This window comes from Salvelinus sp. IW2-2015, linkage group LG15 (assembly GCF_002910315.2).
Source record: "Salvelinus sp. IW2-2015 linkage group LG15, ASM291031v2, whole genome shotgun sequence".
NCBI classification, from domain to species: Eukaryota; Metazoa; Chordata; class Actinopteri; order Salmoniformes; family Salmonidae; genus Salvelinus; species Salvelinus sp. IW2-2015.
Window position 1 is genome coordinate 24,065,657 of NC_036855.1, and position 16,770 is coordinate 24,082,426.

The 16,770-nt window shown below is 41.0% G+C and overlaps 1 protein-coding gene and 1 long non-coding RNA gene across 6 annotated transcripts in view; one reads left to right on the plus strand and one right to left on the minus strand.

Moving 5' to 3' along the window:
- Positions 1–192: 192 nt before the first annotated feature.
- LOC111974836 (uncharacterized) lies at positions 193–4,951 on the minus strand. 2 transcript variants are annotated; one of them, XR_002878729.2, is made up of 3 exons: positions 4,748–4,951; positions 3,841–4,480; positions 193–530 (listed from the first exon to the last, which is right to left on the minus strand). It is a non-coding gene; the product is annotated as an uncharacterized lncRNA (long non-coding RNA). The 2 variants fall into 2 exon arrangements; XR_002878728.2 differs by having other exon boundaries at positions 3,841–4,951.
- Positions 4,952–8,367: 3,416 nt separating this feature from the next.
- Positions 8,368–16,770, plus strand: part of LOC111973985 (membrane-associated phosphatidylinositol transfer protein 2) — a 74,675-nt gene continuing 66,272 nt past the window's right edge. For all 4 annotated transcript variants that reach the window (XM_024001465.2, XM_024001468.2, XM_024001466.2 and 1 more), the window contains exon 1: positions 8,368–8,997. The gene's annotated coding sequence lies outside the window, so the exon portion shown is untranslated. The remainder of the gene's footprint in view (positions 8,998–16,770) is intronic.

Below are 16,770 nucleotides of genomic sequence, written 5' to 3' on the forward strand. Positions count from 1 at the left end.
GCGTTGCTTTCAAGTGTATGTACAAAAGGAATAGTGCCAACCACACTGTTACACACCACATTATGGATAAACTATTGTACTAAAGTCATTGTTTGCATCTTTGTATTTATTGCTCAGTATAATACAACTTATTTCCATTAAAATGATAGAAAATACTGACATCATTCCTCTTAGACAGATTGAGAAATATAATTGATTTCAATAGGTGCTCTTTATTTACAACACAGATCACAATGAGGTAGGACACATTTGTTGATCAGTCTGAATTTTATGTTCATGCATCCTTTTCATCCTTTCACAGGGTAAAAAAAAAAAGAAAGCCTTTTCATCCCTTGGTTTGGAATCTGCTAACAGTGCCTCTTTGAGCAGTCTTCAACTTCTCTTTTGCCTTTTTCCTCGTCTTGTTTCCTTTGTATTGACTCCTTCTTCAGAAAGTCACGCTCTTCTCCCTTGTAGGTGACCTCAAGATTCTCGCTCATTATCTCCCGAGCTCTTTTCCGGTTTGTGACCACAGATCTGGTTTGATGACACTAAATTAGGAGAAAGGTATGAGAAATAAAAATGACAGATTATGGTACCTCCTAAATGGTACAATTTATGGGGGACATAAAATAACCCCATACATCAGATGCCCATGGCTCAGGAAGGATACTGCTAGGTTTCTCCTTGTTTTCCATATGTAAGATTGGTTGTGTTATGGTCATCATGAACTAATACTGTACTTGCTTGTATACTTTGGAAGTATTGGAATTAGGCCAAGACTGTAGGCCTATATCTAAAAGAAATATCAATGGCGAACTTAATCAAATGTCTTTAGAGGTGTCGGCAGATCTGACAGTTTCTGAAACACAAACAATTGCTAACTGTTGTCGACATGTAAACAGATCGTTTGAATTCAATAATGTTTTGCATTTACTTTCTCCCTAACCTAAAACTGCCTCCGAATTCTGAAATATTGTCTATTCAAAAAAATACAGTAGGCCTACTTAGTGGTAGCCTATACGCTTCAATGCAAAATACTACTGTATGTTATAAACTGCACTCCCCTTCAGATACATAGAGAGAAAAAAAAAAAAAAAAGAATCTAATAGGCCCAATTAAATGAAGGATGCACATGGTAATTTGTTGGTTGTATGGCTACTTTGGGAATATTAACTCATGGCCAAAAAGTTGCAATGGTTATATGTATTATGTTTACAAATGAAATGTCTAGGCTACTCGGGATTTGACATTACAGTATTCGTAGCCTACAAACGTAAAAAGTAAGTCTGTTCTACAGTTAAATTGTGCATCAGATTGGATCACATAGAGCAAAATACTTTAAATACCCATATCTTTTTACTATTATACAATTGGGGGGGGGGGGGTCTGGACTATATCTTGTGGAAGGATGAAATAGTATGAATATATTCATCAACATTTATGGGAATATGTCAATCATTATTTGAATATGTTGGTAACCCTTTGTATAAAAGTGATAATGCCTTTGAAGCCGGTGTTTGGAGGATAATATTGGCACCAAACACCATCTTCTCGGCCATTATCACTTAATTATATGTGTGGGTTTAATCCTGAATGCTGATTGGTTAAAACAGCATTTCCGCCAGTGTCTTATTCCATAAGTTATCACGGGCTAAATCTATGACGTTAAAATGCCTATTTTCCATCTGACTGCGCAATCCACTGTCTCATCAGCCCAGCCAGACAATTTATAAACTTGATCTCCACCATAAAAAGCATCTAGACATCTMACATTTCTGCTGATTCATGATTTCAACGAGCTGAGAAACACTGCCTGTCTGTCTCTTCCTAACAGGTTCATTACTATGGGATAGCTGGAGATCGAATTTGAATATTGAAACAGTGTTGCAAATGTCAGAGACAGACATCAAAGTTTATACAAATCTCTGCTGTTGAAAATTAAATGTTAGTTTAAAATAAATGTGAGCTTTTGTGTTTTATTGATTATGCTGAGCCGCAGGTCATCGGTCTATGGCCCATGAAGTGTCCGTCATTTTGTCAACAAGGTGCATCGTCCAAAAACATCCATATCTTTTCCATAAMATTTTGGAATTTTCAAACTAGTTTTCATTGGGACGGCAGATAAAGCGTTATCAAAAGTAATCACTTTTCCATGTGAACACAATCCTATTCATTACTCCACCTGTTTAATTCTATCACTTGTTTCTACATTACATAATGTATCACATGACACTGTTTGTTTCTATTTGAAGGTTTATTTTCTATCAAAAGGATTGCCTTTTCTCATATAGTTAAAATTTGAAGGAAAATGAAACATTTTCACATTTAATGACTGCAGCTATTTGTATTCTAACACTTCTATTTTAAACTACATTTGAGTAATTTAAATAAACATTGATTATGTTGTCCATCGTGTGGTGGCAGAATTTGGGTGAGCTGTTCTGTAGCCTATTCTGTGTTGGACTGTGATATGCCTTTCATAGACCCATGTTATGTCTGCACCCTAACACAAGGCCATTGTGTTCTGGAACTGTTGCTTGTATAAATAACTTGTGTAACAATAGGATTGTATTATTACTTCTCACTATATAAGGGACATGTAACCATTTACTCTTCGAGTTCTTCCCTGTGAAAGCAGAGATCTCCCCTGCAGCTGCTTGATTAAATATTTTTCTATTATACAATTAAATAATCTACCTGAATCTTTGGATCAAAATTTTCACAACATTAGTAACCAATCAAAATCAGCCAATTGGTCTCATTTWGCTGCGACCACATTTAATAACACTGCAGCAATTTAGAATTACTGGACTAGACAGTTATTCCTCGCGACAGTATCAAGCAGAGGTATAAGGATAACTCAGCCATAAGTAGCAGCACATAGTTCAAAACAGATGCATAAATATCTTGTCCATTGTCTCGATGGCTGCTCTAAGCAGTGTCATATCCTGCTCTGTCAGTGGGCACTCCACTGGTGGGACCACAATTCCCTGGGCATGCTCCTCCGGGAGGCAGGCATTGTCCCCGTCCAAGTTGTTTAAATACTAAACATGGAAAATCATGCTAATTTACAAACAACCACTTTTTTTATTTTATTTTTTAGATAAGACTTAATTACATTTTCATATTAGCTCCTTTAAATCTATACCTCTACATTGCCACGGAAAGTGACAGGATTCTGTGCTTGTCCCATATCCCACAGTTGGTTGGGGGTCAAATTTTGCTCAGTGTGCAGAGAATGTTTATCCCATCCATTGGTAAAGGTGTCTAGCTCTGCTTGGCGGCGCGGGAGGAATACATAGTGCGCACAGAATAGGTGAAGGCTATTTGACGGGTCAAGGGAGCCCTCATCTTCCAAACTGTGTAGAACATTGTAAAATATGTTTGACATGGTCATCCACACATCCCGCCATAACTGTTCAAAGTGGGAGTCGTAGTGGGAGGACCACACAACATACTGTATCATCGTGTGACTTCAAGTTTACTTCGATATGATGGTTATATCAATATTTGTGCATATAAGGCATTTCCACCGCCATTTCTCGCACAATACATTTTACCAGCAAGAAGGTCGCACCATGTCCAACTAACAGTTATGCATGAAACAGCACAGCTTGTCTTCTCTACTCAGTGTAGGGATTAGRATTTAGGCAGGTGGCCTACACCTAACTATACTCTAGAAAGTATAGTACCGGTGAGTATGCCACCAAATATTACAAAGCCATATCTGTTGAAAGACCGTTTTGTATACTTGCCAAATCAGCAATCTTGCAGTAAAATACAACAGATGCAGCATTGTATGGGCTATGAGTTATATGACTAAATGTGTACCACTGAGCTGAAGGGGTCTTAGCTTACCTGATCAACTTGTGGTTGGTGTCCACATGTATGAGTGAAAGACGAACAGAGTATGTTCTTCTGACAACACATCCAAGTTGTGCCATTCTTTCCTGTGCCATTCTTTCCTGTATTCCTGCATCATCTACACGATGCACTGAGTCCCACACTCGGGTCCACTGGACTCGATGACCCAGTGCTTTCAGACGTTAACTCACCATCCTAATTGTGGTGAACTTGTCTTGATTGTGTCCACCAGATTGTCCAGCTCCTCGTCTATCATTTGGCTGTATGTTCCCCTCACCATGATACCRTATTCCTGCATTCTACGTTAGTCAGTTTTTGATGAGATGCCAAGCAGTTGCAAGGTACAGGCAGATCCATTTCAATCACCTGTCGAAGGTGCTGTTCTGACACAATCAGTTTAGGACGTCCCATTTCACCATCCAACTCAACAATTGATGGGGCACATCTTTCTTCCATTTCAGCATTGACTAGACTATATAGGTTGGAAAGCTCTGCACTACCTTTTGAGGCAAGTCTACTTGATTTGCTAGTGATCTGATAGTTATAATCTCAATGATGCTGGCAAACTAATCAAAAACCAGAGGAAGGTGTTGCATTGCCTGCTGCAATCTGTTGAGGAACTTCTCCATAACGCCTGTGAGGACATAAGACACATGCATGTTTCTCTCTCTAAGACACACCTTTCACTACGGCTGGCAGTGGCTAACTGTAACGTTACAGACATGCAGTCTTGCGATTCATTCCACTTGGCTACCTGGTCCGACACCAAAGCCAGCCAACTAAGCTAACGTACTTCAAAAATTGTCAGTCACGGGTCAATAATGTACGGATATTAGATGCCTATCTATCTAATACATTTAATGACAAAACATGTAACTACTTAGGTAAACATATTAATTACCTTTTGCCCAAAGTTCGGCGYAGGTGTTGATAACTGTTTAGTACATGGGGGAAAGATTTGGCGGGTGGTAGTGGAGTCAGGCCGTCTGGTTAAGTAGCCAATAGAAAGAAAATCCTGTATATCATGTTCATTGATTGGGTTAGGATGAACCGTCACTCCAGAACTAGTGGACCAATGGAGACTCATTGTCTACGCCTCCCTCTAAACCCCGCCCTTCACGGAAAAATAATGACACAACTCGGTATTGAAAACACTGGGAGAGAAAGCAAAAAAACAGACATCGAAAGCAAAGATATGAGTAACGTAACCAAAATGTAGTAAATGCAGGCAAGAGCGTAGGCAAAATTGATTCAATATGATTGGTTGTTGGGAAAGTTAAACTGAAAACGATTTTGCATTCATTTTCAAATATTTGTTTTAATCATTTGTCATAAAGCTTAGCTCTCGCTTTAAAATTATTTGCCTGCAAGTTTGGAGGTTTTGCTTTTGATGTCATTATTTTTGTTTACAAATCTATACATTTTGCTTTTAATTATTCGGTTTTTGATTTCAACATCCATTATTTCACCCTTCCTCGAAAATATACTGTTTGCATTTTCAACTTTATTTTTCATGTTTACGATTTATTTTATTTTAAATTCAATACATATGGCGTGAAATTGGCTCCATACTGTTGCGCACTATCGCCACCACCTGGAGTCAGACGGACCAACACATCAGTCAAAGATTTGTATAACTAACCCAAGATAGACCAGAGCCTGTCGTTTCCAACGGGAGCAAATGTATCATAGTGGGCCGAACAAGCAAGGAGGTTGGCAGAACCAAACACGAGCTAGTGAGAGCCTATTGGCGCGTGCTGACATTTATTTGCATATTTCCCTTAGGGGAACGGCTACTCTGTGCGCAATAACTTCTAAACAATTTTTGAAACTTTGGCAAAGGGTACAGTCTACAAAACGCAGTCCACTCGGTTTGTTACAGATTCTAGTTTTGGAAACAGAAAGAAAACTATTCCATCGATGAGAAAAGGTGCAGAATGTTGGCCAAAATCCATCTCGGCCCATTTTTTCCACTAGCGGCCACTGGGCTTCCTCTCATCACCATATTTGGTAGTGGGTGGAAACGCCACCCGGATGCTTCACATTTACACATCTGGTGAAATATCTGGCTCATTGTTCTATCTGTGCCTCAGTGAACGCTATCATGGCTTACATGATTTCCTTTTGCCCCTTAAAAATATTTTATAGAGCATAATCAAATGGTAAACAGGATCTGTTTGGGAAAACAGTAAGACAGCACCCTCCATATGCTAGAATTTGTTGACCTATTCACAATCAAACTTTGGTCTGTGAGGGAAGTAGATCTATCTAGTGTTTTTGTGAATGTGTGATGAACGTATAGATAGTAGTAATAGGCATTATCGCTCACATAATGGACAACAGAGCAGCCTGGGCTTGATGAAGACTACAATGCACATTCCAGATGTTGACGAAGCATATATTTTAGATTCTTCAAAGTAGCCACCCTTTACCTTGTTGAACAGCTTTGCACACGCTTGGCATTCTCTCAACCAGCTTCACCTGGAATGCTTTTCCACACATGCGGCGATCATCCATTCACCTACTCTGCGTCTCACAAAGACACGGCGGTTGGAACTAAAAATCTAAAATTTGGACTCATCAGACCAAAGGGACAGATTTCCACCGGTCTAATGTCCATTGCTCGTGTTTCTTGGCCCAAGTAAGTCTCTTCTTATTATTGCTGTCCTTTAGTAGTGGTTTCTTTGCAGCAATTCGACCACGAAGTCCTGAGTCACGCAGTCTCCTCTGAACAGTGGATGTTGAGATGTGTCTGTTACTTGAACTCTGTGAAGCAATTACTTGAGCTGCAATTTGTGAGGCTGGTAACTCTAATGAACATATCTTCTGCAGCAGAGGTAACTCTGGGTCTTCTTTTCCTGTGGCAGTCCTCGTGAGAGCCAGTTTTAACATAGAGCTTGATGATTTTTGAAACTGCACTTGAAGAAACAAAGTTCTTGATATTGTCCGGATTGACTGAGATTCATGTCTTAAAGTAACGATGGACTGTCATTTCTCTTTGCTTATTTGAGCTGTTCTTGCCATAATATGGACTTTTACAAAATACGGCTATCTTCTGTATACCATCCCTACCTTGTCACAACACAACTGATTGGCTCAAACGCATTAAGAATTAAAGAAATTCCACAAATTAACTTTTAATAAGGCACACCGGTTAATTGAAATGCATTCCAGGTGACTACCTCATGAAGCTGGTTGAGAGAATGCCAACATGTGCAAAGCTGTCATCAAGGCAAAGGCTACTTTGAAGAATCTCAAATATAAAATATATTTTGATTTGTTTAACACTTTTTTGGTTACTACATGATTCCATATGTGTTATTTCATAATTTTGATGTCTCCACTATTATTCTACAATGTAGAAAATAGTTCAAATTAAGAAAAACCCTGGAATGAGTATGTGTGTCCAAACGTTTGACTGGTACTGTATATAAAGGTCTGTCTACAAACAATGCAACAACATCTGGCCGCAAGGCCCTACATTGCTTTAAAGCAGTGATCACCAGCCAACATAGTAAATGTAAATATGTCTCCACCATTTTGCATGATATGTTACGTTTTATATGGCATGTATTAATTTGTGGACGTCCATCATATATTTCAAATGAAACGTTACGAATTACAATTAGTACAAATTTGCTATACAAATGAAGTGATATGTTACGAATTTCAATTACTTGTTGTTAATTGGCTAACGGTTACATTAGCTAGGCTATTATAAGGGTTAGGGGAAGGGTTGACTAACATGCTAAATAGTTGCAAAGTAGCTAAAATGCTAAAGTTGTCCATGATGAGATTAGAACACGAAACATTTGCCGCGTTCGCCTTATATTCTAATAATAACAAAGCAAGTTTATTGGAACACTTTGCTATACTCATTCATTGCAGCTGTAATGCTGGTTGTAAACGTGTGCAGTTTATGGCTTATAAAACGTATAGAACAAAGTGTTGACAGTGGTGCTGACTAACAATTTAAACATGAATGTACACATAAAAACAGCACCTATTTGATGTATTCGTTGAGTCTCTCTCAAGTCATGGTTTGAAAAGTTTTGAAATCCCACAGTATCAACTTTGCTGTGCTTTCGAGGCTTTTAACAGTCTGTGGCTCAAGGAAACTGTGCCGACACCGCGATCTGAGCTATCTGATTGCCCATCGTTAACCTGTAGGTGCACCTGATTTGCTCTCTGGGCCTGCCGGGTAGGCTGAGTACAAGCTTCAGATACATTAAATGGTTCAAAATAGGAAGAATTTGCCTTCCCGGCACTCGGGCTGCTGAATCAAGTGCATCCCCCGCAATGCGTGAAACGAATGAAAAGCAATAGGAACGCAAGGCTTTATCGTTGGGTTTTCTATATTTGGTGATCGGAATGCCTTGAAGATCGACCGGCTGGTGATGTTATGAGTCCAGGTTGATTGTATAGCTATAGCATTACCACTGTCATATGCACAACCTGAAATTTTCCTTGACGTCACTTTATCCTTTCATAAGAATGCATCATATTGCTCTGTTTGCGGAAATGGGTTGTGCACGATCATTTGGCCAACAGGAGGCGCATTCCATTTGACCTGAGCGCGAGAGGGAAGCAAATGCATAGCTGTGGTTCACGAATAGCGAACAAGATTAGACGGCTCTCCGAAGCTCAGGATGGCGAGTCTCTTCACCATATACTCTTGATTCAGGAGGATATACGAACTTCTCTTTTACCAGTGTTTGAATCCGCTGCACTATCTGAGCGTCTCTTTCGCTTGAGGGGGAACTGAAATGAAAGCAGAAGGCAACTCGTGTGTGAATTACTATTGGATACAGTGAAGTCAAGGACGTTCAGTACATGGCTTTTCCGTCGGTGTACTACCATAAAGCTTAGGGCCACCGTAGTTATTTGGTCAAGGAAATGTGAGGACTTGGATGCAGCTCGAGACTGATGATCAGCTGTCCCTAATTCCTGTTTTACATGAAGTCGTTAAACTATCAAACGGCCTCAAGACAAAGGAAAGGAAACTGTCTCAATTAATTGTGGGGTACATTGTAACATTTCAAGCTGGTATTAAATGCCACCCTGTATTGTATTTCTATGTCTGCTGAGTAGAGGAATAAGCACGCGCTCTTGAAAAAACAGAGGGAATGGGCCAATGAACTTTGATTTTGGGTGAGTGCTATAGTATTCTATTTCAGCGTACTGGTGTGCATCCTTTTTATCCAGGGTATGCGCTGAACATTGCAATCCATTAATTTGTGAATATAATGCCGTGATGTTGCTAGGTAACTGACTTGGTGTAAAGATGGTGGGTTTACTTTGGATCACAGTGAAAATCTAGGAACAATGTCAGTCCTTTCCCCCCACAGAGAACAGCAATTCAATATCCAATTGCAAATGAAATGTTCACTATGTTCTCATCATAGCTCATGATCAGATGTAAGTGTGTGCCTAGTAGGTGGATGATGCGATGCGGTAACGGGGAATTAGGGTTTGATTCCGGAGAGGGAGCCTGAGAAACGGCTATCACATCCAAGAAAGGCAGTCAACAAGTCACTATCAACAATGTCTTCATCAGCACACTAAAGAGATCAATTAATGCACGAGAGAACTAATGAACTACTCTGAATTTGTTGAATGCTGTTGAAAAGAGACGCATTATAGCACTTCATTCCCTCAATCTTGTAATTGGTTTGGGGAATGGTTTCATTGTTGCCTCAGCCTGTCACTTGTAGTGGTGCTTGTTATCATCTGAAGATTGTGTAACATGTTGCACATGTGAGGTGTAAATAAATTGGAACACTACCTTTTAATGTCTTGAGAATCTGCAGCTATGGATTCAGTTCTAATTCATCATGCACATGCATAACTTAGCCCAACCTATGCTTATCTCTAGAACAGTGATGGGCAACTTTGGGCCACAATTTTTTTTAAACTCATCCTGAGGGGCTGCTGTGGGTCTGTGTACCCACACATGCAGTCTGAGTCGGCCTGAGCCTTTTGGGGGCCCTAAGTGAATTTGCTACAATTCTACCCGTTTTGCCATGGGGCGTAGTGAAAATGTTGCCGTTTTAAAGCAAGTTTTCTGCAATTCTACACATTTTGCCTAGCCTGACGACTCACAAAAAGTTATGTCGTTTGCTTTATACTTTAGTCTGAGACTGTCATAATTGAAGTCGATTGTGGTGAGGGGCACAAGGGGCATGGTACAAAACGGTGAAATCAGCTATTTGGATCATCTCGAACCAATCGGAGTATCAAAGCCAATGATGAATTTTCAAACTACCGCTTTACCCACGTGGCTCTGGCTCAACCCATCGGTTTCTGGAACAATCAGACGGGCCCGAAATGCGTTCGGTGAGGGGTCAGGGAGGTACTCAGGCTCATTACGGAGAAGGAGCTAATGTCCTTGGGCGTGGCATAGCATTGGCCAGAGCAAGGAGTCTGGGTAGCCAGTCAACATTTTGCTATAAGGCAGAAAGCGAATGTGGAATTTTACAGCAAATTTCCTTTAATTCTACACATTTTGCTATAGGGTGGAGAGAAATGTTTGCAGTTTTTAATGATTTTTGAGAGAGAGTGACAAAATAAATTGGGGGCCCCTGGTCTGCAATTAAGCCATGATTAATACAAGTTTAGATAGCCCATGTCAGCTGCCTAGACTAATTGAGTGACTGACATGACGAGAGAAACTGCTGATGCACAGCCAAACTTTTAAGAATTTTTGGGTAAGATTTTATTTTATGAACAATACAAATGACAACATCATACAAACATCAACTACAGTATGTGACCAAACGTATGTGGACACCTGCTAGTCGAACATCCTCATTCCAAAATTATAGGCATTAATATGGCGTTGGTCCACCCCTTTGCTGCTATAACAGTCTCCACTCTTCTGGGAAGGCTTTCCACTAGATGTTGGAACATTGCTGCGGGGACTTGCTTCCATTCAGCCACAAGCATTAGTGAGGTTGGGCACTGATGTTGGGCGGTTAGGCCTGGCTTGCAGTTGGCATTCCAATTCATCCCAATGGGGTTGAGGTCAGGGCTCTGTGCATGCMAGTCAAGTTCTTCCACACCGATCTCGACAAACCATTTCTGTATGGACCTCACTTTGTACACTGGGGCATTGTCATGCAGAAACAGGAAAGGGCCTTCCCCAAAGCTGGAAGCAYAGAATCGTCTATAATGTCATTATGTCTTTTGTGTTAAGATTTCCCTTCGCTGGAACTAAGGGGCCTAGCCCGAATAATGAAAAACGGCTCCAGACCATTATTCCCGCTCCACCAAACTTTACGGTTGGCGCTATGCATTGGGGCATGTAGCGTTCTCCTGGCATCCGCCAAACCCAGATTCATTCGCCAGACTGCCAGATCACTCTAGAGAACGCGTTTCCACTGCTCCAGAGTCCAATGGCGGCAAGCTTTACACCACTCCAGCCGATGCTTAGCATTGCACATTGTGATCTTAAGTTTATTTGCGGCTGCTTGGCCATGGAAACCCATTCAACAAATCTCCCCAATGAGCAGTTCTTGTGCTGACGTTGCATCCAGTGGCAGTTTGGAACTTGGTAGTGAGTGTTGTAACCTGAGGACAGATGATTTTTACACGCTACGCGCTTCAGCACTCGGCGGTCCAGTTGTGTGAGCTTGTGTGGCCTACCATTTCGCGGCTGAGACATTGTTGCTCCTAGACGTTTCCACTTCACAATAACAGCACTTACAGTTGACCGGGGCAACTAGCAGGGAATAAATTTGATGAACTGACTTGTTGGGAAGGTGGCATCCTATGACGGTGCCATGTTAAAAGTTACTGAGCTTTGCCAGTAGAATGGCCTTACTGAAATGTGTGTCTTTGGAGATTGCATGGATGTGTGCTCGATTTTATACACTTGTCATCAACGGGTGTGGCTGAAATAGCCAAATCTACTAATTTGAAGGGGTGTCCACATACTTTTGTGTATATATAGTGAACACCACAAGTGCACACAACCGTATCTCCAGCGCACGCATCACTTTCTGCCACATGGCCTGAAACTGCACCATTTTGTTTCTCTCTGTAGCCCACACACTTTCAATATTTCAATAATAAATCATTCGATTTTTCCATTGTGTTAAATGATGGTAGATTGATTTCTTAGTTTTTAGTAAATGTTTTTTCAAAATGAGTGATGAAGAGAATAGTCCAACCTATCGTGTATCTACCTACATCCCCATATTCTACTATTCTAACTCTCAACAGTAAGTTAAAACCCCGACTGAGTGGGCGCCGACAGTTTCCCATCCCTGCTCAAGAATATTGAGAGCAGTAGCAGGAAGGCCCTGTTTGTTGACCTTCTGTCTTTTAGGGTGTAAATATTAGTCAGTTATCTCCTGACACCGTGACACATCTTGGTCTCTGTGTTCATATTTTGTCAACTGCTATTTTCACAATGTATTTTACAATATAAGTTGTGCAACTGAACCGTTTATGTTATGAAAAGGAAATAATGATATTGATTAGATCAGTTATACATGGTAGCCTCTTAGACTGATCTTGTGTTTTTCATCCAGGTTTTGTAATGGTCTCATCAGTCTTTTTAATAATTTGAATTATTAAGCTCTGACTGCAGCATCACCTGCATGTTTGTTTCGCTTGATTAGTCTGCCAAACTGAAGAGTGATGTGCTATCCATCAATTTTTGTTAGTACTATGTTGTGAACTCCTGACCATGTCTCTTCATGCAGCTGTCAGTTTGGTTAGGTTCTGTGGGCTTCCATGGTGAGGTGCACTCCCCACTACAGGGTGACTCATTCTCTAGTGCTGAAAGGGGGCTGTGGCCACTGCTGCCCAGATGATGGTTCTGCACTGAAGGGCAGACTTGATGCAATGCCACTGTTCTGATGCTCTACCACAGGGGCACTCAACCCAAGGTTGCCCCTTCTCCCAGTGGCACCGTACTGAAAGCATGCACACTTTTTCAGGAAATGTATGATTGTCGGGCCAAAAGGCGCACGTTTCCCTTTATTTTGTTGACAAAGTAGCTGACCCCCCCCCTACTGTAGCCGGTTGTGAAGACCCTCCAGGCTTGTGCAAAGGGCAACATGGCGTCTCTCAAGCCACACAGCTTCAACACACTGATAGAGCGGATGTTCTCCTCAATGACGTCAACATTGCATGTCTATTGCCAGAAAAGAAAAGAAAGGGATTAAAAATGCTTAAGGGGTCGTTCCATTGGATTTAAGTCACTTTTTGGCTGCACCCATTTTGATTAGAACAGAACTGTCCATACATATTTGCCCATGGTAGAAGTAATCAGAAAGTTACTTTTTGGATGTAAAATGCCAAAACATTCAGGAGAGGTGTGGCATATCAAGAAGCTGATTAAACAGCAAGATCATTACACAGGTGTACATTTTGCTGGGGACAATAAAAGGCCACTCTAAATTGTACAGTTTTGTCACACAACACAAGTTTTGAGGGAGTGTGCAGTTGACATGCTGACTGCAGGAATGTCCACCAGAGCTGTTGCCAGAGAATTGAATACCAATTTCTCTACCATAAGCCGCTTCCAATGTCTTTTTAGAGCATTTGGCAGTACGTCCAACCAGCCTCACAACCGCAGACCACGTGTATGGCTTCGTGTGAGCGAACGGTTTGCTGATGTCAACATTGTGAACAGAGTGCCCCATGGTGGGGTTATGGCAGGTATTCAGTCAGGTGATCTTGTCCAGGGAGAGAGAAACCTCCTGCACATACAGTACCAGTCAAAAGTTTGGACACACCTACTCATTCAAGGGTTTTTCTTTATTTTTACTATTTTCTACATTGTAAAATAATAGTGAAGACAGCAAAACAATGAAATGGCACATATGGAATCATGTAGTAACCAACAAAGTTTTAAACAAATCAAAATAGATTTTAGATTCTTCAAAGTAGCCACCATTTGCCTTGACAGCTTTGCACACTCCTGGCATTCTCTCAACCAGCTTCACATGGAATGCTTTTCCAACAGTCTTGAAGGAGTTCCCACATACTGAGCACTTGTTGGCTGCTTTTCCTTCACTCTGCGGTCCAACTCATCCCAAACCATCTCAATTGGGTTGAGGTCGGGTGATTGTGGAGGCCAGGTCATCTGAAGCAGCACCCCATCACTCTCCTTCTTGGTCAAATAGCCCTTACACAGCCTGGAGGTGTGTTGGGTCATTGTCCTGTTGAAAAACAAATGATAGTCTCACTAAGCGCAAACCAGATGGGATGGCGTATCGCTGCAGAATGCTGTGGTTGCCATGCTGGTTAAGTGTGCCTTGAATTTTAAATAAATCACTGATGGTGTCACCAGCAAAGCACCATCACACCTCATCCATGCATCACGGTGGCAACCACACATGTGGTGTTCATCCATTCACCTACTCTGCTGGAACCAAAAATCTCATATTTGGACTCAAATTAGGACAGATTTCCACTGGCCTAATGTCCATTGCTCGTATTTCTTGGCCCAGACAAGTCTTCTTATTGGTGTCCTTTAGTAGTGGTTTCTTTGCAGCAATTCGACCATGAAGGCCTGACTCACGCAGTCTCCTCTGAACAGTTGTTGTTGAAGTGTGTCTGTTACTTGAACTCTGTGAAGCGTTTATTTGGGCTGCAATTTCTGAGGCTGATAACTCTAATGAACTTATCCTCTGCAGCAGAGGTAACTCTGGGTCTTCCTTTCCTGTGGCGGTCCTCATGAGAGCCAGTTTCATCATAGGGCTTGATGGTTTTTGGTTTGGCGGCCAGCTTGGTGGTCCCAAACTTCTTCCATTTAAGAATGATGGAGGCCACTGTGTTCTTGGGGACATTCAATGCTGCAGAAATTTTTTGGTACCCTTCCCTAGATCTGTGCCTYGACWCAATCCTGTCTYGGAGGTCTACAGACAATTCGTTCGACCTCATGGCTTGGTTTTTGCTCTGACATGCACTGTCAACTGTGGGAACTTTATATAGACAGGTGTGCCTTTCCAAATCATGTCCAATCAATTGATTTTACCCCAAGTGGACTCCAGTAAAGTTGTAGAAACATCTCAAGTTTGATCAATGGAAACGGGATGCACCTGAGCTCAATTTCAAGTCTCATAGCAAAGGGTCTGATTTTAATTTTTTTCTAAATTGGCAAAGTGTCTGTCTTCACTTGTAGTCTGTGAGAAAGACCCGATCACATGATAGAGAGCCATGTGAGTGAGAGGTGCTTCAGAGCACGCAGCATTCAGGGAGAAAGGAACAACAGCCAAAAGGCATGGATTTTTTTAGGGTGCATTACGACCACACACAGGGGATGGTGCCGGGAATTTCGAGGCACTATCAAGTGTTTTTCAAATTGTTTATGAATGACTGATTTAAGTGTGTACAGCCTGCGCAAAAACAAAGCAGAGCTCATTCTTTTCAAGCAACTTTTTTTGAAATCTTCAGTAGTTGCATCATGCAGCCTTAAAATTGATTAAAAATATAGCCCAACATTTGCAGAAACTAAAGTTTGTAACATTAATAACTCTAAATTAAGCATATAGGAGTACCTATTTCTYTGTTAACCGCTTAACGCAGAATAGCCGCATGTGCACACTCCCTCAAATCTTTTGGAGAAAATATCCTTTCTATTTTATTCAGCTTTGTTCAATTGTATTCTTCATACTATCAAATAATATAATGCCACAGAATTGTAACCAAATCTTCTCTGCTAAATGAACTAGTGTAGCCCACAGCCATATGGTATAGCCAGATCAGAGTATGCTATTCTGTTCTTCTGAAATAGACTACATTTTCTCCATATCATGTTTCTTTAGAACTGTCTAAAATAAATAATAGATTTATTGTGAAGATGTAGGCTATGTTACATGGATTTATTAGACTTTTAAAAATGTAGATGTTCCAAAAGGTCTGCATCAGTGGCTTGTAGGCTATGTGTGAAGCCAGGAGATGCTAAATGTGTTTGTTAATTAATGGTCAATTGCCATGAGACCGACAGCTATTTGCTTGAGAATCACCGGCTGATGAAATTTCGTGACAGCCAACAGCCCTAGTTCTCACACAGCAGTYATGCACAGATGTGTAGTGCTAGGATCCTTTCTCCCTCAGGCAGTGTTAGTCTAATCTCGGTTAACCCAGAACTAAAGTTTTGCGTAGTTGGTTAGGTGCTCAATTAAGTTCAGGGTCCATACATGTTAAGACTAGAGATTGAATGAGGATCGGAAACGAAACAAAGAGCTCCACCCTCTCGCTTTGCAAGTTACGGGCAAGTCTATGGGCCAAATGTCCCCTCCCCTTCTAAAATTTGGAAGATGCTAACACCTGCGAAATTGTGATTTATCCAAATAACCAGTGACGAAAAACCCGATCCACGAAACCAATACAAGTCGATCTCACGGATCATGTTGTATTATGACAGTTCTATGGTACCGTTTACGTAGTATGTCCACTAGAGATTAGTGTTTGCCACACCCCTCGGAGGCAGTCTTAACCTTTAAAACTCAAGCCTTTCAAAATCCTGTCTATGCAGTTTCTGTTTTGGAGATGACAGAAGCATGTCTGTTCTTTCTCTATTACGCTGTGTACACTGAACTGACATGCATGATTGTTGATGACACTCCGATGTTCAGATGAAGGGAATGAAATAGTCTAATGCACAGCACAGCGGAGCTTAACTTCTTAACTCAGACAGCGGTGTGTAGTTTGCTGTAGCTGCTGGCAAAGTAATGACTACATCAAGCTTGTGACTCTATGCATTTGCTGTTTGTTTTGGTTGTGTTTCAGATTATTTTGTGCCCAATAGAAATTAGTGGTAAATAATCTATTGTCGTTTTGGAGTCAYTTTTATTGTAAATAAGAATAGAATATGTTTCTGAACACTTCTACATTAATGTGGATGCTACCATGTGGTTAATGATGAGTGAGAAAGTTGCAGATGCGCAAATATTATACCTCCAAGAC